General features: G+C 33.1%; 1 long non-coding RNA gene across 1 annotated transcript; it reads left to right on the plus strand.

Annotated features, from left to right (window-relative positions):
* Window positions 1–17,661: 17,661 nt before the first annotated feature.
* Window positions 17,662–23,243, plus strand: LOC145678544 (uncharacterized). The gene is made up of 2 exons (XR_014130404.1): window positions 17,662–17,757; window positions 22,227–23,243. It is a non-coding gene; the product is annotated as an uncharacterized LOC145678544 (long non-coding RNA).
* Window positions 23,244–26,791: the final 3,548 nt, after the last annotated feature.

Here is a 26,791-nt window from a genome sequence, read left to right on the forward strand (position 1 = left end):
AGACTTTCGTGAACGCATGTCATTCATAGGTACCACAACGGACACAAATTTTCTTTGTTTCGCATAAACTTTTTCCGGAAACATTTATCGCTTTATGATTATCAAAACATTCTTTTGAAGAAAACAGTCTATGACAATCAAGGCATTCAACTTTAATATTATTATCATTATTAGAAACATTATGATACTTTTCGCACATTGGACATTTGAAGTTACACTTATGATTTTGTGTATGATGATAACCTTTCAAACAATACTGACAATATTTCCGTTTGTTTAATAGTGTTGTAATGTTGGTAATTAATTCGTAGTGTCCTTCACTGTACAAAATCAAAATTTTCTTTGATGCATGTATTCCAGGATAAATTACATTATACTTTCGAGTAAATCCGTTTTTTTCGTAAACAACAATTTGATAATGAGGCGCTAGCTTATTTTGAAACTTTTTTACATCATCAATAGTACATCCATCATGAATTTCAATGTCAACTTTAGCATTGACACACAATTGCTTTGCTTGTTTCATTAATCGTTCAGGATGATTTTTCAATTCATATACGTAGTTATAACGATGATCAGCCCTACCCATGCCAAGAATAATACTCTTGGGAAGACAATACACATTCTTTTCTACCGGAATAGTACATTGTTCCAGGTGTGTTACAAGATCAACAAATTTTGATGAACCCCTTGTTCGTCCCCTACCTTTACGTGAATCAACAATATGAATTTTGAAATTTACTTTATCACCTAATAAATAATTTTCATTACTATTTAAAACATTTTCAATTTTACGAAATAAATTGTCGGAGCTTAAATCAGACTTTTGACGCCACGAAATGTATATTGGTTTATTAATCGTAGAAGCAGAACTTTCTATTGTTATACCAACATACATATCATCATCGGCATCATTTAAAACATGATCCTTTACAAATTCAAATAACAATTGAATATATTTTTCAGGATCATCTATTCCACTAGTTTGCATACGTTCAATTGTGACTTCCTTTCCTGTAAGTCCAAAATAAGCATAATGTTTGATTTTACTATTAACAATACGAAAATATTCATTTGTTTTACCACTCCCATACATGGTAGGTTGTGATACAGTATTAGTATTAGGACTTGGAAAGTTTATAAAATTTTCCATGAACACGCTAAAATCATTTGTAGTTAAACTATTAGCTTTTCCTTCAGACACAAGTTCCATAAACTTTTCACGAGCTAAATTCTTTATATTATCTTGACGAAAGAAGCCTACATGATATAAATCAATAATATCTTTTGCAGACTTACATTTTTTCAAAACAACATGAGGATCACAACCAAAATGCATAAACAACGCCTGCAATAACTTGGAATAAGCTTCATTGCTTACCCTTGCACCCATAGCATGACATTGTGTTATCACTTCCCATGTAAATAAAACTTCGTTTGGATTTTCATATCCACGTGCTTCTTGTGCCGACAACATGGTACAGATGACAGACTGTCCTTCCATTGTATGATTGACACACTAAATATGTAATTGCAATTTGAATTTTTGTCTTATACAGTAAATATTTTATACAATGATGTACACAGAACTTTGATATTTCTTTTCACAGTTTTTTTAAATGACAAGGTTTCGTAAGTAGACTTTTATGATATGATTCACAATGTGTTGACCAAAGATACACTTTTTAAGAATTTTTTACACTTACCAGTAAGTATAATAATAAAACTTTGCCAAACTTGTTTCAGTTCACAACAGATTTAGTTGTAAGTTTACCGACACTGCAGTTAAAAGCTTGTCGCCAATTGCACTAACACTTGCCGTTAACTACAATCATAAAACTTCCCGTAACTTTTTCAGTTTAGTATCGATGCACTACCACTTGTCACTCACTAAGTATATTTTAGTTTACCGAAGATATACTTTTAAGTTTATCGGTTAATCCTTTAGCACTTTCCGATAATTGTAATGTACAAAGCGTCGTAATAAAATTGTTTTAGACTAATTACAACACGCAAAGTACAAACAGGAAGTGTGTTTACTTTTTATTGAATGTTTATTATCAACACTAATAAATGGAAATTCCAAGAACACCACACGAAGATTCCCGAAGATTCCCGAAGTTTCCCGAAGTTTTCCGAATATTGCCGAACCTAAACGAAGATGAACATAAGAGTTTATCCACAATTGCTGTACATGGTGGTTAATGTACCACACGAATGGTTCCGAAAATTGCCGAACTTAAACAAAGATGGACATAAGAATGTATCAACAATTTCTGTACACGTTTAGTAAATGTAAATTGCAAAAATCTTGTAACTTTAAGATATATTTCAAAGTTTATTATTAGATGTAACTTTGTAACAAAATTGGTATTTTAAAATAAATGATTTAATAACAGAGAGTATAATAATGATTGGCTTTACTTTAACAGTAGAAATTTTATAGTGCGCGGCGCGGCTTGCTGCGCTGGATTTATACTTTCAAAATTTAATCTCGTACCCAAAGGCACTTAGTTTGTAATCTCGTACCCAAAAGCAAATAGTTTGTAGTCTCGTACGCAGGTGCTTTAACATATTTTAAATTAGTAACAGTAATATTACACAATGTGATATAATTTGTAAATGCACTATTAAAGTTTGCAACACTTCAAATAATTATAGCTACTTGATTTGTATGTTTTTCCACTGTGTTATTGGTCTAAAAAAATTTCTTTGTTAGTAACGCTAGGAATTTCTTTTGTCTGCATTGCTACAGGTGTTTAAACTGGTTTAAACCGGTTTAAACTAGTTTATTGTTTTTGTTATACAATTATTCAGTTCTGCAAGAACTTCGTTGTTAAAATAGAGTGTGATCGTATTTAAATTGCTGTGCAAACTCCTTATTTATTTAACATTTCGTAATATTCATTGGATCGCTTGCTAAGCAAGCTCCGAGGAACTATGTTCCGAAAAAATACTAAAATGTGTAAGCATACAAAAGATAATTTAAAAATATAAAAATTACTGTGCAAACTCCTTATTTATTTATTCTCTCATATATTTTATTCCATCGTTTCCTTTGGAATTTTAGTTGGATCGTTTGTTACTGAAGCTCCTTATTTATTAACCTCTCGTAATAAATTACTCGAACACTTCGTGTGAGCATACCAAAAAATAATCCGAAAATAATAAAAGTTGTGTCAACCTACAAATAATTCCGATGGAAACACAAAGTAACATAGTTACAAATATTTTATTCGTTCGCTTCATTAGCAGCTCCGAGGAATTACATTCCAAAAATATTAAAATTAACAAAACAACTTGAACATAAGAAAGTTATTTTAGCATAACACAAGATGATTAAACTTAAAATTTATTACATGAAGCTCTTTAATTGTTAAATGGAGAAGTAAAATTTAAGTCAGTGTTGCAATTGAATACAGAAACTAAAAGTAAAGTGTCAAAACATAACTTAAAACACAATGTTGCAATCTAAATTGCAAAAGAAAATTAAAAATACAACTTACAAACAAAATGTACAAACCGAAAATAAAAAGTGCAGAAACAAAATTTTAAAAACAATGTTGCAATCTAACATACAAAACGGAAAATAAAAAAATATAGAAGCAAAACTTAAAACATAATGTTGCAATTAAAAAATGCAAAGCTAAAAAATACAGAACCAAAACTTAAAACACTGTTGTCATCAAAAATACAACAGCAAAAGTTTAAAATACAATGTTGCAATCTAACATACAAAACGGAAAATAAAAAAATATAGAAGCAAAACTTAAAACATAATGTTGCAATTAAAAAATGCAAAGCTAAAAAATACAGAACCAAAACTTAAAATACTGTTGTCATCAAAAATACAACAGCAAAAGTTTAAAATACAATGTTGCAATCCAAATTGCAAAAGAAAAAATTAAAAGTACAAGTTTAAAAATTGAAACATTCAAACTAAAAATACAGAATCAAAATACAATGTTGCAATCCAAATTGCAAAAGAATATTAAAAGTACAACTTTAAAACACAATGTTACATTACAAATTCGAAACAACATTAAAATTACAAGTTAAGAAATATAATTGGAAACTAAAAACTAAAAAATGCAGAAGAAAAAATTTTAAAAACACAATGTTGCAATCTAAAATACAAAATGAAATTTAAAGTACAACATTAAAACACAATGTTACATTACAAAATCCGAAATAACATTAAAATTACAAGTTAAAAAATAGAATTGGAAACTGAAAATAAAAAATACCGAAAGAAAATTCAAAACAATGTTGCAATCCAAATTGCAAAGAAAAATAAAAAATACAAACTTGAGATATACGAACATTACCTAGTAGTATACGGAGCTGGACTTTTACCGTCATTATTTTAATGACATGAGTTTGCAACACATTTTAGGGAAATAAGGTCCGTATACTACTAGGTAATGTTCGTATATCTCAAGTTTGTATTTTTTATTTTTCTTTGCAATTTGGATTGCAACATTGTTTTGAATTTTCTTTCGGTATTTTTTATTTTCAGTTTCCAATTCTATTTTTTAACTTGTAACTTTAATGTTATTTCGGATTTTGTAATGTAACATTGTGTTTTAATGTTGTACTTTAAATTTCATTTTGTATTTTAGATTGCAACATTGTGTTTTTAAAATTTTTTCTTCTGCATTTTTTAGTTTTTAGTTTCCAATTATATTTCTTAACTTGTAATTTTAATGTTGTTTCGAATTTGTAATGTAACATTGTGTTTTAAAGTTGTACTTTTAATATTCTTTTGCAATTTGGATTGCAACATTGTATTTTGATTCTGTATTTTTAGTTTGAATGTTTCAATTTTTAAACTTGTACTTTTAATTTTTTCTTTTGCAATTTGGATTGCAACATTGTATTTTAAACTTTTGCTGTTGTATTTTTGATGACAACAGTATTTTAAGTTTTGGTTCTGTATTTTTTAGCTTTGCATTTTTTAATTGCAACATTATGTTTTAAGTTTTGCTTCTATATTTTTTTATTTTCCGTTTTGTATGTTAGATTGCAACATTGTATTTTAAACTTTTGCTGTTGTATTTTTGATGACAACAGTGTTTTAAGTTTTGGTTCTGTATTTTTTAGCTTTGCATTTTTTAATTGCAACATTATGTTTTAAGTTTTGCTTCTATATTTTTTTATTTTCCGTTTTGTATGTTAGATTGCAACATTGTTTTTAAAATTTTGTTTCTGCACTTTTTATTTTCGGTTTGTACATTTTGTTTGTAAGTTGTATTTTTAATTTTCTTTTGCAATTTAGATTGCAACATTGTGTTTTAAGTTATGTTTTGACACTTTACTTTTAGTTTCTGTATTCAATTGCAACACTGACTTAAATTTTACTTCTCCATTTAACAATTAAAGAGCTTCATGTAATAAATTTTAAGTTTAATCATCTTGTGTTATGCTAAAATAACTTTCTTATGTTCAAGTTGTTTTGTTAATTTTAATATTTTTGGAATGTAATTCCTCGGAGCTGCTAATGAAGCGAACGAATAAAATATTTGTAACTATGTTACTTTGTGTTTCCATCGGAATTATTTGTAGGTTGACACAACTTTTATTATTTTCGGATTATTTTTTGGTATGCTCACACGAAGTGTTCGAGTAATTTATTACGAGAGGTTAATAAATAAGGAGCTTCAGTAACAAACGATCCAACTAAAATTCCAAAGGAAACGATGGAATAAAATATATGAGAGAATAAATAAATAAGGAGTTTGCACAGTAATTTTTATATTTTTAAATTATCTTTTGTATGCTTACACATTTTAGTATTTTTTCGGAACATAGTTCCTCGGAGCTTGCTTAGCAAGCGATCCAATGAATATTACGAAATGTTAAATAAATAAGGAGTTTGCACAGCAATTTAAATACGATCACACTCTATTTTAACAACGAAGTTCTTGCAGAACTGAATAATTGTATAACAAAAACAATAAACTAGTTTAAACCGGTTTAAACCAGTTTAAACACCTGTAGCAATGCAGACAAAAGAAATTCCTAGCGTTACTAACAAAGAAATTTTTTTAGACCAATAACACAGTGGAAAAACATACAAATCAAGTAGCTATAATTATTTGAAGTGTTGCAAACTTTAATAGTGCATTTACAAATTATATCACATTGTGTAATATTACTGTTACTAATTTAAAATATGTTAAAGCACCTGCGTACGAGACTACAAACTATTTGCTTTTGGGTACGAGATTACAAACTAAGTGCCTTTGGGTACGAGATTAAATTTTGAAAGTATAAATCCAGCGCAGCAAGCCGCGCCGCGCACTATAAAATTTCTACTGTTAAAGTAAAGCCAATCATTATTATACTCTCTGTTATTAAATCATTTATTTTAAAATACCAATTTTGTTACAAAGTTACATCTAATAATAAACTTTGAAATATATCTTAAAGTTACAAGATTTTTGCAATTTACATTTACTAAACGTGTACAGAAATTGTTGATACATTCTTATGTCCATCTTTGTTTAAGTTCGGCAATTTTCGGAACCATTCGTGTGGTACATTAACCACCATGTACAGCAATTGTGGATAAACTCTTATGTTCATCTTCGTTTAGGTTCGGCAATATTCGGAAAACTTCGGGAAACTTCGGGAATCTTCGGGAATCTTCGTGTGGTGTTCTTGGAATTTCCATTTATTAGTGTTGATAATAAACATTCAATAAAAAGTAAACACACTTCCTGTTTGTACTTTGCGTGTTGTAATTAGTCTAAAACAATTTTATTACGACGCTTTGTACATTACAATTATCGGAAAGTGCTAAAGGATTAACCGATAAACTTAAAAGTATATCTTCGGTAAACTAAAATATACTTAGTGAGTGACAAGTGGTAGTGCATCGATACTAAACTGAAAAAGTTACGGGAAGTTTTATGATTGTAGTTAACGGCAAGTGTTAGTGCAATTGGCGACAAGCTTTTAACTGCAGTGTCGGTAAACTTACAACTAAATCTGTTGTGAACTGAAACAAGTTTGGCAAAGTTTTATTATTATACTTACTGGTAAGTGTAAAAAATTCTTAAAAAGTGTATCTTTGGTCAACACATTGTGAATCATATCATAAAAGTCTACTTACGAAACCTTGTCATTTAAAAAAACTGTGAAAAGAAATATCAAAGTTCTGTGTACATCATTGTATAAAATATTTACTGTATAAGACAAAAATTCAAATTGCAATTACATATTTAGTGTGTCAATCATACAATGGAAGGACAGTCTGTCATCTGTACCATGTTGTCGGCACAAGAAGCACGTGGATATGAAAATCCAAACGAAGTTTTATTTACATGGGAAGTGATAACACAATGTCATGCTATGGGTGCAAGGGTAAGCAATGAAGCTTATTCCAAGTTATTGCAGGCGTTGTTTATGCATTTTGGTTGTGATCCTCATGTTGTTTTGAAAAAATGTAAGTCTGCAAAAGATATTATTGATTTATATCATGTAGGCTTCTTTCGTCAAGATAATATAAAGAATTTAGCTCGTGAAAAGTTTATGGAACTTGTGTCTGAAGGAAAAGCTAATAGTTTAACTACAAATGATTTTAGCGTGTTCATGGAAAATTTTATAAACTTTCCAAGTCCTAATACTAATACTGTATCACAACCTACCATGTATGGGAGTGGTAAAACAAATGAATATTTTCGTATTGTTAATAGTAAAATCAAACATTATGCTTATTTTGGACTTACAGGAAAGGAAGTCACAATTGAACGTATGCAAACTAGTGGAATAGATGATCCTGAAAAATATATTCAATTGTTATTTGAATTTGTAAAGGATCATGTTTTAAATGATGCCGATGATGATATGTATGTTGGTATAACAATAGAAAGTTCTGCTTCTACGATTAATAAACCAATATACATTTCGTGGCGTCAAAAGTCTGATTTAAGCTCCGACAATTTATTTCGTAAAATTGAAAATGTTTTAAATAGTAATGAAAATTATTTATTAGGTGATAAAGTAAATTTCAAAATTCATATTGTTGATTCACGTAAAGGTAGGGGACGAACAAGGGGTTCATCAAAATTTGTTGATCTTGTAACACACCTGGAACAATGTACTATTCCGGTAGAAAAGAATGTGTATTGTCTTCCCAAGAGTATTATTCTTGGCATGGGTAGGGCTGATCATCGTTATAACTACGTATATGAATTGAAAAATCATCCTGAACGATTAATGAAACAAGCAAAGCAATTGTGTGTCAATGCTAAAGTTGACATTGAAATTCATGATGGATGTACTATTGATGATGTAAAAAAGTTTCAAAATAAGCTAGCGCCTCATTATCAAATTGTTGTTTACGAAAAAAACGGATTTACTCGAAAGTATAATGTAATTTATCCTGGAATACATGCATCAAAGAAAATTTTGATTTTGTACAGTGAAGGACACTACGAATTAATTACCAACATTACAACACTATTAAACAAACGGAAATATTGTCAGTATTGTTTGAAAGGTTATCATCATACACAAAATCATAAGTGTAACTTCAAATGTCCAATGTGCGAAAAGTATCATAATGTTTCTAATAATGATAATAATATTAAAGTTGAATGCCTTGATTGTCATAGACTGTTTTCTTCAAAAGAATGTTTTGATAATCATAAAGCGATAAATGTTTCCGGAAAAAGTTTATGCGAAACAAAGAAAATTTGTGTCCGTTGTGGTACTATGAATGACATGCGTTCACGAAAGTCTGAACATCAATGTGGTGAACGTTATTGTAAAATATGTTACACATATGTAAGCGATGACCATATTTGTTTTGTTCAAACGGCTATGATGCAACATGTAGATACCTTTTTGTATATTATCTTTGATGTAGAAACAATGTTGCTTCCTAAAAATGAACAGGGAGAACAAGAACATCATGTAAATTTTGTAAATTGTATTCATGCTTGTTACAAGTGTAAGAACATGAAGCTTGATGATACATGTTTTGTATGCGGTGATAAAAATGGGTTTCGTTCGTTTGATTTCAACAACATTGAAGAATTTGTTAATCATGTATTAATAACTCGACCAATATTTAAAAAAATCATTGTGCTTTCCCATAATGGCAGTAATTATGATATGCAATTCTGTGCTAAAACTTTGATCATAAACCATCATTTTACACCTGAAGTAATAATGTCAGGGCAAAAAATTATTGAAATGCGTTTAGGACAAAAGATTTACTTCCGTGACACATATTTGTATATGGGAGTTAAATTATCTAAATTACCTAAGACATTAGGTCTTTCTGCAAATTTACGAAAGGGAGATTTCCCGTACTTGTTTAATACATTAGAAAACCAAAATTATATAGGCAAAATTCCTGATATAAAATATTTTGATCCTGATTCAAGGAGCAGTGAAGATCGAGAGCAACTTATTATATGGCACAAAGAACGTGCTGCAAGTAATGAGGAGTATAATCTCCAAAAGGAAATGATTGAATATTGTCGGAATGATGTTAAAATTTTAGCAGAGGCTGTCATTAAATTTTCAAACTTAATTGAAGACAAAACAAATGGTATTCAATGTTTTATCGTCGCGTCAACTATTGCTAGTTTGGCAATACTAACATATCGTACCTTATATTTACCCAAAGAAATTATTCCCATTATTCCACCTTATGGGTTTGACCATCGTGATCGTCAAAGTCTAAAGGCAATGTATTGGCTACGATACTTAGAACGTACTACTGGTAGTGAAATTTTCCATTCTGGAAATGGCTTGGAAAAACGATTCGGGAGGTATAAGGTTGATGGATTTGAAACTAAAACAAATACAGTTTACGAATTTCATGGATGTTACTATCACGGATGTTTAAACTGTTATCCTACACTACGACACGTGCCCCTAGATTCTACCTCTAAGCAAGGTACAACACTACAAGATCGGTATGAAAACACCACCACAAAAATAGCATTTCTTAAAAAATTAAATCTTAATGTCATTGAAATGTGGGAATGTGAATGGGACCACATGGTAAAAAATGATAAAAAATTACAACAGTTTATTGAAACACAGTGTCATGATCTTGTTGATCATCTGGTACCTAAAGATAGTTTTCATGGTGGGCGTACAGAATGTTTTAATGCCTTGTACGAATGTACCAGCGAAGAGTTTGTGGCATATTATGATGTTACCAGTCTTTACCCCTGGGTAATGGCACGTAAGCCATTGCCTATAGGAAAACCTATAATATACAAGGGGCCTGACTTTCCACAAGTGCAAACTATTCATGGATTAGTGAAATGTAGTATCTTGCCTCCCAAAGACTTATATTTTCCAATTTTACCATATACATGTAATGATCGCCTTTTGTTTGGGTTATGCCGTACGTGCATGGAACAAAGTGACAACAATTGTATGCATAATGATGCGGAGCGTGTCCTTACTGGTACATACTGTACTCCTGAACTTCATATTGCTTTAGATCTCGGATACAAAATTCTACAAATTATTGAAATTTGGGAATTCAAATTATCTGGATCAGAAAATAATCTGTTTAAAGATTATGTCAATTCCTTCTTAAAAATGAAACAAGAGTCTTCAGGATTTCCTAGCTGGTGCAAAACTAAACAAGATCAAGAAAAATATATTACAGACTATTATAAACATGAATGCATTCAGTTAACGGAAAATAACATTGAATCAAATCCTGGTCTAAGATATATTTCCAAAATATTTCTCAATTCCTTATACGGGAAATGGGGACAAAGAACAGATTTATCTCAATCTGTAATTGTAGATACTCCAGAAAAATTTTTGAGCACCACAATATGAGGTACAAACTGTATTGCCTATTGGAGAGCGGCATCTCATTGTATCATATAAAAACATTGAAAACAAAAACAAGCCATGGAAATTTTCCAATGTTGTCCTTGCAGCCTTCATCACCTCTTGGGCGCGTCTAAAACTTTACGAATTAGTAACAGCTATACATCCTGATCGTGTATTGTACTGCGACACTGATAGTATTATGTTTGTACAACCACGTAATGAAAAGCCGCCCCTTTCTTTGGGTTCCTATTTAGGTGAGTTAACTAATGAAGTTCCTGATGGGTGGGAAATTGTTGCCTTTATAGGCTTAGGACCAAAAAATTATGCCTATAAAATGAAAGAAGTTCAAACAGGGAAAGTAGATTATGTATTTAAAATTAGAGGAATTACTTTAAATCATCGTACACGACAAGAAATTAACTTTGATCATTTTTATCAACTAGTTCGGGATAAAGCTGACAAAAAACAGTTACACAATCCTGGAAGAATTGTTCGTAAGCCTGGGTTTGTCATTGTATCCAAGTCTGAAACTAAAACACATCAAAAAGTTCAAAATAAAAGACGACGATTAAATCATAACAGTATTACTGACTATAGAACATTGCCATATGGTTATCAAAGTAATAACTGTGTTAAATGATTGGTAGGTGTGTGAAATGAATGGTATTCTGTATATATGTAAATAGTAAAGTGTCTAAAGGTAGCATCATGGAGTAACATGGTCATAATATCATCAAATATGTCCATAAGTTTTCCTATCTGTTGGTACTTGTACGTATATATAATGTAAATATGTCAATAAGTTATTAAAAATATTCTAAGTATAGTAAATATCTTATTTAAATATATATGTATATGTATATCAATATGCCAATATAGAATATTGTAGACTATATAAATACAATAAAGCGTTACAATTTATAATATTATGTCTTATTTCTCCAAACAAATATTCATATAATACGAAGTATCTGTATTCTATATAAGATAAAGAAAGAATACGTATGCTTCATATAAGGTTATTTATCATATTTTATGTTCGTACAATAAATGACTCGAAGTTGGAAACCATAATGATGGCATAATGTCTTCTACAAGGTGAACAAGCATCTTAGAAGTCAGTAAAGGTATGAATACTATACTAAAAAAGATATCTATATGTAAATGGGTTATAACACAGTGATATCCTTTGTGTTTAAAATACCACTAGGTCATGTCTAAAAAGCGTCTACATACGTAAAATCACAATATATACATTCTAACATGGTATTCAAGGTAATCTATATACATAAGGAATCAATTCATGTGTTTGCATTCACATAGCATATCACCACAACAACATATACAGCTCTACATTACGATAAAATAAGGATACCTGAATAAAAAGTCCCAATATATAACCCTACAATGGAAACACTTTAGGTGTTTGCATCCCCCATAGTATAGCCCCTAAAGCTACGCAACCAACAACACATGCTTAAAACACTTACATGCAAACAAAAGATAATATGTCTACAATATGATACATATATTCCTGTCCCAATATCAAAACCAATATACATACATACATCTACCCACTTACAAACTATTCATATATACATACAATTTGTCATTCCTCTAAGCTTCGTACAACATTAGATCCATACAGTATCCAAATATGATATTCTATGCTAAAATCCTATATCAGCAACACATACATGTACCCCCACTTACAAAGTAATCATATATACATGCAATTTCTTATTCGTCTAAGCTTCGTACCCCATTAGACCCAATACAGTATCCAAAAGATGATATTCTATATTAAAATCACATATCAACTACACATACATCTACCCCACTTACAAAGTAATCACATATACATGCAATTTGTCATTCGTCTAAGCTTCGTACACCGTTAGACCCATACAGTATCCAAAAGATGATATTCTATGCTAAAATCCTATATCAGCTACTGAAAATACAATATCATTACATCAAATATGTTTCTTACAGTTGCGCGCATTTCCTTCCACATTATCTCATACATTTATGTACAATACGCAGTGCTGTATATTACATATATCCGCAAAATGCCTCTAAATATACGAAAAACAGTAAAATCCATTCTTTCTAATCCTTTTCTTTAGCATCTCATTAATATTCATTATCATCTCATTAATATTCATAAATAATTAATTCATTACTCTAGTTTTTAAAAGGATAAAATCATTTATGCAAAAATACCTACAAAAATCTTCCTTCAAAACTTCTTCCAAAAGCACAAAAGGGAAAGTTGTCTTCTGTACACATTCATTCAATTTTTTTTCCTCTTTGCAACTCAGGTAGGCACGCTCACTCTTTCTCTTCCCCCTCTACGTATGTGGCAAGGTCTTAACAAAATGCGTAACAATTGCTACGCCTATTTAAACTGGTCTTTTGCTCAAACAACAACTGAGTTCCTTCATGCAATCCTACGTGCGGTTTCCTCAATATGGGGCAATACATTAACTTTTAAAAAGTGACACGTACCTATCTCATTCTTAAATTCTCTGTCGTTAGAATAATGATTCTTATTTCTTTCTTTTTTCACATATTTTTGAGTTTCCATGCAGTAGAAATCACAGGCCCCCCCATTAAGCAATGTCCAGAAAACAGCACAGTTCCCCACCTCCAACATTTTGGAACACACACATACAAGCAGGTGTCTATGTTCCTTTCGTTATTCCGTCAAAGGGCTCCCTCCCTCCTGCGGCATTCTTAGCTTACATGACTTTTCTCACCTCCTACGGTTCAAGTATTGTGCAACATCCATATGTCACATTAAATTGACAATTTTCTTACTTCCTTAATTGACACAATGATGGAATTACAAGACACCTTCAAAAGAAACATCTGCTACGATTACAAAAGGATTCTATTGTCTCTTTCCTCTCCTACTTTTGAGCACATATCCCACCTAGACTACAGCCACCCCCACTTCCTGATACTTTCCCCCACTGGTTACCTCACCTTAGGACATGCCATTATTTCATTATAGGTGCCTTCTTTCTTTAGAATTAGTTTCTTGAATACCAAGACCAACTGCGTTCAAGATTAACGAAAAAAGTCCTGTGTGGACATGTTATGAAGTTCCTTTAGCTATTTCTCGCCACTTGCCCAAGGAATAAGGAAAGAAAAAACACGTTTCTTAAAGGATTGGGGAAAAACGGTAAGTAATCACCATAAATTGCATAAATTAATATAAAATTGTATTAAAATATATGATAAAATAGATCAGAGGAAATTTACACCCATTTTCGTGAGAAATTTGCACTGTTGACCAATTGTTGTGAGAATGAAGGAAATTTGTACCAGTTTTCGTGAGAATTTTGCACTTTTCTCCAATTCTCGTCAAAATAAAGGAAATTTGTATCAATTTTCGTAAGAAATAAGGCGAAATTATACCAATTCTCGTGAGAAATTTGCACTTTTCTCCAATTCTCGTGAAAAAAGGACACTATTCTACTATAGCCTCTAAAATTGCCCTCAAATACTACATTCTTCATGTTAGCTTTAATTCGTAAAACATGTGCTCCATCCATCTTGATGGTGAATTTTAGAGGGAAATATGGCATTTAGGTCATGGAATTCTTATCTAAGTATAGAATATACTATAAAAAAGCTATTTAGATAGAAAAATCATGAAAATGAAAAAAGCCAAAATTTCCAAAATTCTCGTTTTTTTTTTCAAAAAAGCCGGCTTTTTATGTGAAAAAAAACCATCGATTCAAAAAAGCCGGCTTTTTTGCATCTCTAATAATGGGAGTGATGATAAGCTAGTTTTTGAATTTTTGTTATCTGTTTATTGGATAGTTAAGCAAGATATATATATCCGATGGAGATCTGGAAGGCGTTACATCATCCAGCTTAGAAGTTTGGTGTGAGCTTAACAACCTCATCCTGTTTTTATTTATTTATTTATTTTTAATGTTTAGAAACATTCACAGAAGTTTTCTTTCCTATCGTACCTCGAAAGTCAAAAGTAATAAAAGACCCTTTATCACTAACAAAACTGAATATTGGGGTATTCTTTCCTCTGAATGCGGAAAATTCATTTAAGTCAAGCTACTGCAGCGTTCTTTGCCTGAATATTTTGAAGAATTAGAGAACCTAGAAATGGCTCTAAAGGTCCACTAACAAGGAGACTTATGGAAGTGTCACTCACCGATTTGAATGAAACTTTGCACATTTGTAGAATATCGAAAAATAATCGACACATATTTTATTATTTCGGCAATGGTGCGGTTTAAGGGTAGAAACCACCCTTTGAACGTTAGGGGTGGTATCGAAGCATAGGCAAAAAACAATCATTTAATGTAGAAGAAAACATAATGCCAGAGAGTTTTAGAATAGCCGATTCAGAATCTGACGTCAAAATTCAAACTGGCGGATCCAATATGGCGATTACAATTACAAAAAGTCTTCTGGTTTGAAATACTGTACTTTCAACTAAGAACAATAATAGTTTTCAGGGATTACTGCGAAGAGGTTGCAGACTGACTTGAAACCCCTTTCTATACTTATTTTAGCGAAATGGTTGATTAAAGTGCGTCTACACCTTTAGTATTGGGAATGCGTATTTAAAGTGAGTCCCCTTGCCTACCACTATTTGGGTTGCTTATTGAAAGTGACTCCCCTCCCCTCTAACTAGTCGAGGTGCATATTTAAAGTGAGTTCCCTCTCCTCTCACTATTCAGGGTGTTAATTTAAAGTTAGTCCCCTCTCCTTTTACTATTCCGGGTGCTTATTCCGTCTAATACAAAGTCGATTTTGTTATTAGATTCGTGGAGTGGTCATAATTCAACTTTTGAACCTGTTTTAAGAACAAAAGAGGATCTCAAAATAGAAACCATCCCTGCAGGAATAGCTAGTAGCATTCAGCCTCTTGATTTTTTGCTCTTTAGGAGGTCTACAATTATAACATTACTTTACATCTCCGTAATAATATAACTAAGATCCAATCACTGATTGATAATCAGTATTCTTCTCCCAGATTTGCAAATCTTATTAGGTATTTGTGGCACGAAAGCGGTTTTTTGAAAGAGAGAAAAAAAACACCTGAATGTGAAAATTACATAATTTGTTTTAAAGATTGTGCAGCATTTTGCGATTTTTGGACAGTTATTGCTGTAATAAGGTGTATGTGGTGTAAACAATGTTTATGTATTACACACTTGTTTTTACGGGATATTACACAAAACGTTTTCTCAATAAATTCATAATTATAACAATTGAGGATAGACTATGAAGTTCTGACAATGAGAGGCGAGGGGACTCATTATACATAAATGAAATCTTTGAGGTTTCCGTCCCACGGTTATGCCGGCTAGGGTAGAGGAGGCGGTGATGATGAGAAATGAATGAAATGATGGAATGAAGAAAGTGGGAGGAAACGGGATAATCCCGAGGAAATCCACTTAGACGTTGTTTGTCCACCGCAAAGTTCACTTGTCGCGAGCAGGGATCGAACCAGAGACCCCATGTACCAGAGGTGAACGCTCTACCACTAAACCACCGTGGCTCTCACTATACATAAGCACCCCGAATAGTCGAATATTGAGAGGTGCAGAGACTCACTTTAATCAAATATCATGTTAAAAATAAGTACAGAAAGGGGTTCCAAATCGGTTTGCAGCCTCCTCGCAGTAATCTCTGTCAACTATGATTGTTCTTGGTTAAAAATAGTATTTCAAACCAGAAGACTTTTTGTAGTTATCGCCATATTGGATCCGCCATTTTGTATTTCGTAAATTTGACGTCAGATTCTGAATCAGCTGTTCTAAAACACTCTGACATTGTGTTTCCTTCTACATTAAATGATTGTTTTCTGTATATGCTTCGAGATCACCCCTAATGGGGCGTTTACACTTGGTCGATTTAGTCGCACGACTAAATCGACTCGCTGCATTTGCCACTAAATCGAAGCAACTAGGCCGAATCAGTTCGATGGATGTGTTCAATTATTTCAACCACAGAAAATAGAACGTCTTTTAATTCAGTTGCCAGTCGATTAGTCGCTTTCGATCAACAAGCGATTAAGTTGAATTTCCGTTTACACGGTCGATTAAGTTGAAAGTGACGTCAATTCAACTGAATCGAACGCAAATCGACTAAGTGTAAACGCCCCATAAGAGTTCAAAGGGTGGTTTCTACCCTTAAACCCACACCATTGCCGAAATAATAATAAAAAAAAATACGTGTCGAATATTTTTCGATGTTCTACAAATGTGCAAAGTTTCATTCAAATAGGTGAGTGACACTTCCGTAAGTATCCTTGTAAGTGAATAAACTAGATCATTCACTTCGTGGATATTTAGACTATCTCTTGGCTACGGGAGAAGCCAATAGCTGTGCACCCACGTACGTACTTGTGAGAGCTCCACTTGAGTTCCTGGTGGACATCGTGTCAGGGGCGTCATTTAGGGGGGGCAGGGAGGGGCATTTGCCCCCCCTGAGTTTGAGATGTATATAGATTTTATCAATAGAATAGTAGTAAATCAGTGAAAAACGCGAAATTTTACTTATATCAAGGGGTCTTGCCCCCCCCCCAAGCAAAATGTGAAATGACGCTCCTGCATCGTGTCCGTGAATTTTCTCAGGATTCTCCCGTTTCCTTTCACATTCTCATCCTACCAATTATTTTACAATCATTCATTTTCATTAATCATCCGTCTCCTTTAGTATAAATGAAACATATAACTAGAAATTACATTTTCACGTAGCAGCTGGCAGCAATCAAAGGGTTAATAGCTGCACACTTCTTGAAATATCATCATCATTGCAACTTTCTTTGTTGTTTAAAACCTATTATTTAAGCATCTTGACACGATATATGAATGGAAAACAATCATAGCAACAATCTTCTACAGTCAAAAAACACCAAACTTCAATGTAGCTTTAACGCTCGTTTCAAATGTAAGTGTAATATTAATTTTATATTTATGAAGATAATTTTATTCATTGTGTAACTTAGGAACTGTAGTAGTTACTCGATATGTAAGTATGAGACAGGCTTATCAAAATCATTCATTAATAAAAGTTAAAAGTTTTTGCCTTACTCGTGGCTAGTTAGACCCTAGACGCTGTGGGCCTTTATGCAGAGTCATTTTGGCATGATTAGCGTCATACTAAAGGCCTGACTACTGCAGGAAACATATGTTAGTCGAACTCTTTAGTATGGCACTAATCACGTTTCATGACTCTGCACAAGGCCCTGTTTATCTAGTTCCTGCACAAGGAAGCTTTCTATAAATTATTTTTGCAGTAGTGATAAATAAGAATAGAACATAATAGAATAGAAAAAAATGTTTCTGGACTGGCGGGAACTCGAATCTCGATCTCCTGGTCGCCAAGCAAATGTAGTTTCAATGGAGCTGCCCAGAGCCAGATTTAGATTTCATGAGGTTCTAAGCTATTGAAAGTAATGTTGCCCTTTTTAAGTCCAACTGTTCTCTGTCAATGGGAAATTGTCTGCACTGATGTTGCCATGAAACCAGCCCATGAAGAACGTAGGCACCATGCAGAAGTGAGCAAACTAGTGATAATTTTGGGAGCAGACTAGCAGGAGAGCCTCTATTACTTACATCTTACAAGCCTACTCAACACAAAATACTGTTGTGTAAGCTTTATTCATTTTTTAATCTTATATTTTTGAAATGTACGTCCAGTTTTTCTGTACATCTTTTGGACCCCCAAGAGAGCGGGGCCCTAGGCTATATCTTCTTTAGCTCATACGTAAATCTGGCACTGGAGCTGCCACTGACAATCAGTTTTCTGTACTTTTGACGCTATTCCTGAAGCCTCCAACGGCAAACCATCTACTAACAATTTGTAAAATCAAAACATTTGTGTTAGATATTTCAACTGAAGAAGCTTTAATGTGCTGTGTAGGTACTATAAGTTAAATATACATATTTGCGCTAAGCACCAGTACATAATGATAAGTGACGAATCTCGCATTATATACAACAGATTCTCTTTAATTCGAAGTCTAAGGGAGTAAAGTTTGATTTTTTAAAAAAAAACATGCATTTTGAATACATAAAATCAAGCGAACAAACTTCTGTACAGAAAATAAATAATCAAACCTAACATGCAGTAGACTTCACTTTTAGAGCAACATATTTTCGTGATCCAACACTGCAAACGACCAAACAACATTTACTTACACATGAGTTAAGCCACATATTCTGTGGGAAACACATGTATAGTAACACACATACAAAATTTAAACACGAAACCACTAGTAGCAATCTTAATTATCTGTTTTCAGCTCGTGTTCTTCGACTGTTTTGATTTGATTGATTTTACACGGTCATCAAAATTAATTTCATTTATTGCGTGAAACGCTTGATGAATAACAGGCTGATATTCAGAAAATCTAAAAATTTCAACCATTTCGGAAACTTAAGATTAGTTTGGTACACGCTCTGTCTATATACTTCGTCGCGCCTATTTCGTCTTCATTACCTTGATCACCAGATGATTTTTGTTTTTGTGTTGCTTTCCCCTCCAGCTGCCTCTGGATAACTAAAAACAAATTGAAACTGTATCTTTCTGTTTGCAGTTTGTCTAACACCAAAATTATTGTATTGTAATTACCTCAAAATATCCAAATATAAAATTCAAAAGTTCGATTTACCCACGATTTTTACAACTGTTATAGTATTCAGAGGGAATACATTTTTGTTCCAATTATTCAAGTTCGAATTAACGAGAGTCTGATGTGTATATATGTGAGAGATATATGCGTATGAGAAATTTGGCACAACAACCCACTTTTCCCAACACCTAAATTGACTATTACTCTCTCCCTCTCATATATATATAATGTCCAACAAGTTGCGAGGCGGGGCTCGCGGGAGCTCAGTGGTAGAGCGTTCACGTTTGGTGCGTGAGGTCCCGGGTTCGATCCAGCTCCGCCAAGTGGATTTTGTGATGGACAAACACAGTGTGTGTGGGTTTCCTCCCACTTTCTTCATTCCACCATTTCATTCATTTCTCATCCTCGCCATCTCCTTTAGCCTAGCCGGTATAAGTGTGGAATGTAAAACTCAAAGATTTCATTTCATTTCAAGATGCCAGGCTATTAATGAAAACTTGAGAAAACTTAAAGGTTTGAGGTGCCACGCACATTCTCGGGCCAAATGACGCGTAATAATGAGCCGTTTAGGATCTAGTAACTAGCATGCTAGCACGTCATCTCCGGTACGGATCCCATCATCACTTTCACCTATATCCATCGCTCTATCGACTCATGCTCTATGAGGAAGAGCCAATTACAGGAAACGATGTTTTAGTTCTTTCAAGCCCTATGTGTGTCAATTTAAGCAAGGAGCGTTTGACAGTGACAAACTCATTTGGGATGCGAAGTCCCTCCCCCTTATTCAACACGGTCTGTAGACTGGCCATGTCGGGTAAAAGTGCTGCATCCGTAATGCCGTCAAGAAACGGGGAATTGGCATTACACAGTCCACAAAATGAATCTATATTTTTATGACAAAAACACAATAAATGAATTTCACACAAGTGGTTATTAACTTATATTGCAGCCAAATGATGACCAGATTGTTTTTCCCCTTTCTTTTCAACTGTAAACCGAACACTCCTTTCTCCATTGTGGTGAAAAACAAGACGACGCAGCAAAACATCATCTCCGTGTTAATGCTATGTCATCAGGGACGTCATTTAGGGGGGGCAGGGAGGGGCAATTGCCCCTCCTGAGTTTGAGAGTGATATAGATTTTATCAATAGAATAGTAGTAAATCAGTGAAAAACGCGAAATTTTACTTATATCAAGGGGTCTTGCCCCCCGAAACCAAATCTGAAATGACGCTACTGCGTGTCATTTATGAACTCTTTACTCCAAAGCTTTGCACAACAGAACAGAAAAGGAAGTATTGATAAAGGCCTGTGTTTTCGCTTATCTAATTTCCAAAAAGTGAACTGAGGTCTTGCATTTCGAAAAGCCATTAAGGTGCTTTATTTCCACATGCTATAAAATGTCGAAGTGCACGTGGTCTCTTTGTCGTTAATTTTACAGTCAGGTCGCCAGTAATAAGATGAATAGTTCATAGTTTATTACTATGTATTATTGAGAAACATAGGCACCTAAAGGGAAATGTCAGGTTTTGGAGGGGAGATTCATTACAACTATGTGAGATCAAAAGTTTACCCTTCTATCATGAAGGAAGATCTATATTATGCTCTTTTCTTGTACATAAAAAAAACTCATTTCGATAATAAATTAGTGATCATAGGTGCACCGCAGTTTGCAATTTTTTGTTTGCATCGCAATTCTATGATTTTCTATAACCAACTACGATGGAAGGAGTTTTCCATTTCCCTACAAATATTGGGTGGCAATTGCATTCAAACTACCCTATCTATTTTGAAAGATCCGCTTGCATCCGGGGTAGCATGGTTTGGTACGTAGGCTTTTAAGCAAGACTTCAAAGAGATGATATGCATTGTACAGCGGGGGACACTTCTAAATGGTACAGCCATATGGAGATTTACGGCTAAGGTGTACCATTTAGAAGTGTCCACCGCTGTACAATCTTATGTAGGGATGACGATATATAATGTCCTGAAGGAGGGGTGAGTTTATTGATTGTACGACTTAACACAATGCCAGAAAAGTTTCTATCTATATAAAAAGATTGCTCCGCCTACGGTCTCGCACCTCTTAAAACCACAATTTTACCGAATTTCAACTATCTAAAAGATAAGATTTTGCATCTGAAGAAAACGCCCATTTAAATGGCATGGGAATTTCTTCACCCCCTTTAGACACCTTAAAAACTAAAAATATTCACTTTTGGCAATTTTCCTGTCAGTTAGTCCCGGAAGGTTACAATCATGCGAAATTTCATTATTCTAATCCTGCCGGAAGTGTCTAAACATTTTGGGGTGTAGATGGTGTCCCATATAAATAACATGGGAAAGATTTTTGTCCCCCATAAAACCACTCTTCAGTTGGAATTTTTTATTTTTAGCGATTTACTTAGTTAACGCTAACGAAAACGTATAAGCATACCGAATTTCAAGTTTTTATTCCAAGTACCTAAAATATGAGATTATAGCTCCAAAAAAAGGTCCATTTAAATAACATGGGAAATTTCTTCACCTCCCCTTTAAACCCCCTAAAAATTAAAAATGTTCACTTTTGGCGATTTTCCTGTCGGTTAGTCTCGGAAAGCTAGAATCATGCCAAATTTCAACTTTCCACGTCAACGGGAAGTTCCCCTTTAATTTATGTCAGCTCATGTAGTTTTATATATAGTTAAGATTAAGATCATGTGTATATAGTATGAAATTTTCATCTGTAGCGTGTAATTTTCGTTTTTTTCCCCACATATCGAAAACTACATATTGTATTATAGTTTCAGATGATCAAGTGCAAGGAAACAAGATGTCTTCCACACGGCATCGATTTATGGAATCCTTTTCATATCTGCTGCTTGGAACGTAAACTTAAAAACCATTTAATCATCAAGAGTTAAATCAAGCCAACGAACTAATGTTAGTCAGGTAATTCCTGAAGAGAGACATTTTCATAGCTCTACCTGCAAGCAAAAATCCTAAGAACTTTGCATCTATACTATATAGTGTTACCTAAAGTAAAATATACAATTAAACTTTCAGGATGGTTATAAATTTGGGAACACCGAGTGCACTATGGTCTTCAGGTTTAGACACAGACACAGCTGACACTGTAATAGAACCACCAGAACGAAACATGATTAGTGACATAATGAAATCTGATGATTTGCCACTGCCACCACTTCCAGAACGCACCGGCATCTTTAAGGTCTTCCCTTTGGAAAATCTGAATATCCAGAGAGCCCCTAAACTTTCTCCAGAAACAACGTTTGGTAGTTTGCTATTTCATATTATGTACCACTCAGCAAGAGCTCTATTTGCTGTTCTCCAACTAATATTTGTGCTACTGCCTTTAGCAGAACTGCTTTTCATCATCGCGCAATACTCAGTTAACAAACTACTTAGCATCAAAGGTAATGACAACAAAGTGGACAAAGTGACCAAAGGATTTGTGTTTGCTGTAGAGATGTTGGTGGTATATCATTTTTCAAAGTTTATCATTGGAGCGATTCTATATCCAGTGTTTGTAATGTCTATGTCCATCATATTAAGAATGCTTTCACTGTTTTTCCTAGGAAACCTCTAATAGGTTCTTTTGCACTACGCTGTACGCAGTTTCCTCTCCAGTTTACTTTTTTGGTAAAAAAAAATTAAGATTTTAAAAAAGGAACCATAGCAGCTACAGTAATCTACATACTTTGATGTACTGTATGTGAGACAAACGAAAAGCTTTTACAATCTTGTATAGAAATCTGCAAATTCAAATGTAAGTAAATAAAATAGTACTACCAGTATAAGAGCTTTTAATATTACAACATTAAAAAGCTTGATTGTAAGGTGATTTCAAAATGCCTAAAAATACTGTCTTTGTGCTTCCCTTTTGTAAGTTACAGTAAAGCTTGATTGTAAGTTACAGTAAATTATTTCTAACAAACATAAAACAGCTAGAACTTCAAATCTGGCCTAAGACACAAGCAATAAAATAATCTTCAGTTTGCTATAGCGACTATAGTTGATTATAGTCTTCTAATTTTGTGCGTATATAAGACACCAGACAGTAAACTTCATTTGTTTGTTAATAACATGACAGTTGTTCTTGATTTCTTTATAAAAATGAAGAAATCTACGGTTATAATTGGTGACCTAAATATTGACTTTCTTAAAACCTGTAGAAAACCTGGATCTTAAATTATTTCTTGAGACATTTAATATTGAACCGTTAGTAAGGGAACCAATCAGAATAAGAAAAAACACAAAGAGCGCGATGGAGCAAGTCATTCTAAATAAGAACATTATTCATTGTGAGGTTCAAGTATTAAATAGTGGATTCTCAGATCATCTAGCACAACACATTACTATTAAAACCCTACACGCAAAATCTGAAACAGAACACGAGGCTCAATACATAAGAGAAATTATACAGATGGAAACGTTTCTTATATGAATTATTTACTAAGTAAAGAAAATTGGAACAAAATTTATACGCTAACCATTCCAAATGAAGCGTGGGAATCATTTATAAGAATATATAAGCACTATTTTGAGCAAGCAATTCCGGCCAAGAAAATAAAATAACCGTGCATAAAAATAGAAAACCGCTGGTAACACAGGGCATAAAAATATCAAGTAATAAACTGAGATAAATACATATAGACAAGAAAAAAGGATTACTCACCAAAGAATTCGAGAACTATTACGTGAGATATAAAAGAATCTATAATAAGACATTAAAGACAGCTAAGCGACTTTACAATAAGAGATTAATTCACTGTTCAGAAAATAAATCTAAAACACTCTGGTATTTGGTGCAACAAGAATTAGGATTAAAATAGTACAACAAAATTCAGTCAAACATAGAACTTGACGTCAACAACAGATTAATTAAAAACCCAGAGGAAATTGCAAATATTTTTAATGATTATTATACACAAATTGCGCAACGGTACAAATACATATTCACAAACATCTGTAACAAAATCGAGTAACTCCAATAGAAATAAATCGATGTTTCTTAGTCCAGTAAATCCCCAAGAAGTTGAAAAGATAATACATAAACTAAAAAATAAATGGTCCGTAGGAGTAGATGAAATACCACCAGCATTAATTAAACAAAATGCAAAATACATTGCAGACCCTTTATGCTATTTAATAAACTTATCTCTCTCTTCCGGGATATTTTCTGATATTCTGAAAACAGCGAAAATTACACCAATATTCAAAAAGAGCGACAAAAGAAACGTAGAGAACTACAGACTAATTTCAATTCTTCCGGGCTTCTCAAAAATCTTAGTCAGTAATGAAAAATAAATTTGAATCCTTCCTAGACAACCAAAAGATAACATCAGATGAACAGCACGGATTTATTAAAGGGAAATCAGAAGATTCAGCACTTTTCAATTTCACAGAAAAGATACGTGAAAGCCTAGATAATATAGAAAATTGCATTGGACTATTCTTAGGTCTTAGAAAGGCTTTCGATTTGGTACCACGTAAAGAACTCCTTCAAAAACTAGACGACAGTGGTGTAAGGGGACTAGCAAATCACTGGTTTGAATCATATCTAGAAAATCGTAAACAGGCAATGCAAATAATACATTCGGAAAATACAGGGAGTAATTTATCAACGAAATACATATCCAAATATCAAATAAACCTATGTGGTGTACCTCAAGGGTCTGTCTTAGGTCCTATACTATTTTTAATATACATAAATGATCTCCCATGAAACCTACATCAAGCAAAATCAACGTTATTTGCAGATGACACTAATATTCTTATTACTAACAAAGATAATCATCATATCGAAACTAAAATAAAAACTACAACTAATAAACTTTCAAATTGGTTTTCTCAAAATAAATTCAAATTAAATTTGCAGAAAACAATAAGGGTAAATTTCCACCACACCCAAAACAACCAACCAAATCTAGCAAATATCATGCTTAACAATACACTAATACAAAATGCATCAAAGGTTAAGTTTTTGGTATTATACATATCAGACACCTTTACATGGGATGATCATACCAGGAAGCTAAGTCAAGTGTGCTATGCAATTAAAATTCTTTTTAACGTATTAAACCTTTCTACACTCAAAGTAATTTTATTTTAGTCCGTTTCAACAACTACATTGTTTTTATTCAGCAGACGAATATCTAAACAATAGTTAAACTAAAATAAGAAAATAAATAGTTACATCAGTTTATACAAGTTACTCGAACATACTATGATAGATTCTACACGCTGCAGGTACCAAAATTTCATATCAATGTCAAAATGAAATGAAATCTTTGAGTTTTACGTCCCACGGTTATGCCGGCTAGGCTAAAGGAGACGGTGATGATGAGTAATGAATGAAATGGTGGAATGAAGCGGGAGAACCCCGAGGAAACCCACGCACACGGTGTTTGTACACCACAAAGTTCACTTGGCGGGGGCTGGGATCGAACCCGGGACCCTAAGCACCAGAGGTGAACGCTCTACCACTGAGCCACCGCGACCCCCTATTCAATGTCAAGGTAGCATATGGTAGAAGTACAGTACTCAATATTTATTTAGAGTTTACTAGAAAATTTGTATTCAACAAATTTGTAATTATTTTAATGTATAAGTAACATCCATATATATGTAATACTTGTTATATCGACTTCATGACAAGTCCTATATTATACTCTGTATAATCAAAAGGATGCAAATAAATACAAATACAAATATGTTGAATAGAAAGCGTCAGGAAAACTTTCTACAAGTGATACACTAACTCCAACAATAGAAGTAGGCAACTGTCTCAGAAATTGTGCTTGTGTGAAGATGAATGATTAAGTAGGATAACTCTAAAACAGATTAGTGGCTTTATACACAAGTATATAATTTCCACTCTTCGCATTCTGTTTATTTTGTTATCATAATTACAGCATTTGGAAGAAAAGTCCACACATGAAAAATAAATAAAAAGTTCGTGTAATACACGAAATTCGGCATCCTTTCCAAATAACAAGCTGTCGCAAATGGTAGAAAAGGACACGTAATTCCTCATAACAGAAAAAAAAAAAAGAAGGTACTTGAGGAAGCAGTCCTCAACATTGTAGAGGAAATCATACCTGAAAGACGCAATAATGTCACAGGGAAGACGGTAGAAACGTGGGCAAGAAATTTCTCAAAGGGATGATAGGATTAATGGAGTTTGTGTGCACAAAATGAACAGACTGACGCATTATAGATATTGGGTATTAAGTGGACGCAGGAGCTGAAAAACGGCTACAAATGCATGTGCCCCTCATATAACCGCTAGATATGATCAGTGTTTATTTATAACGTAATCTATTTATTAAATAACACAGAAATT

The sequence above is a fragment of the Thermobia domestica genome, chromosome 2 (genome assembly GCF_964235325.1).
Source record: "Thermobia domestica chromosome 2, izTheDome1.hap1.1, whole genome shotgun sequence".
Taxonomy (NCBI): domain Eukaryota; kingdom Metazoa; phylum Arthropoda; class Insecta; order Zygentoma; family Lepismatidae; genus Thermobia; species Thermobia domestica.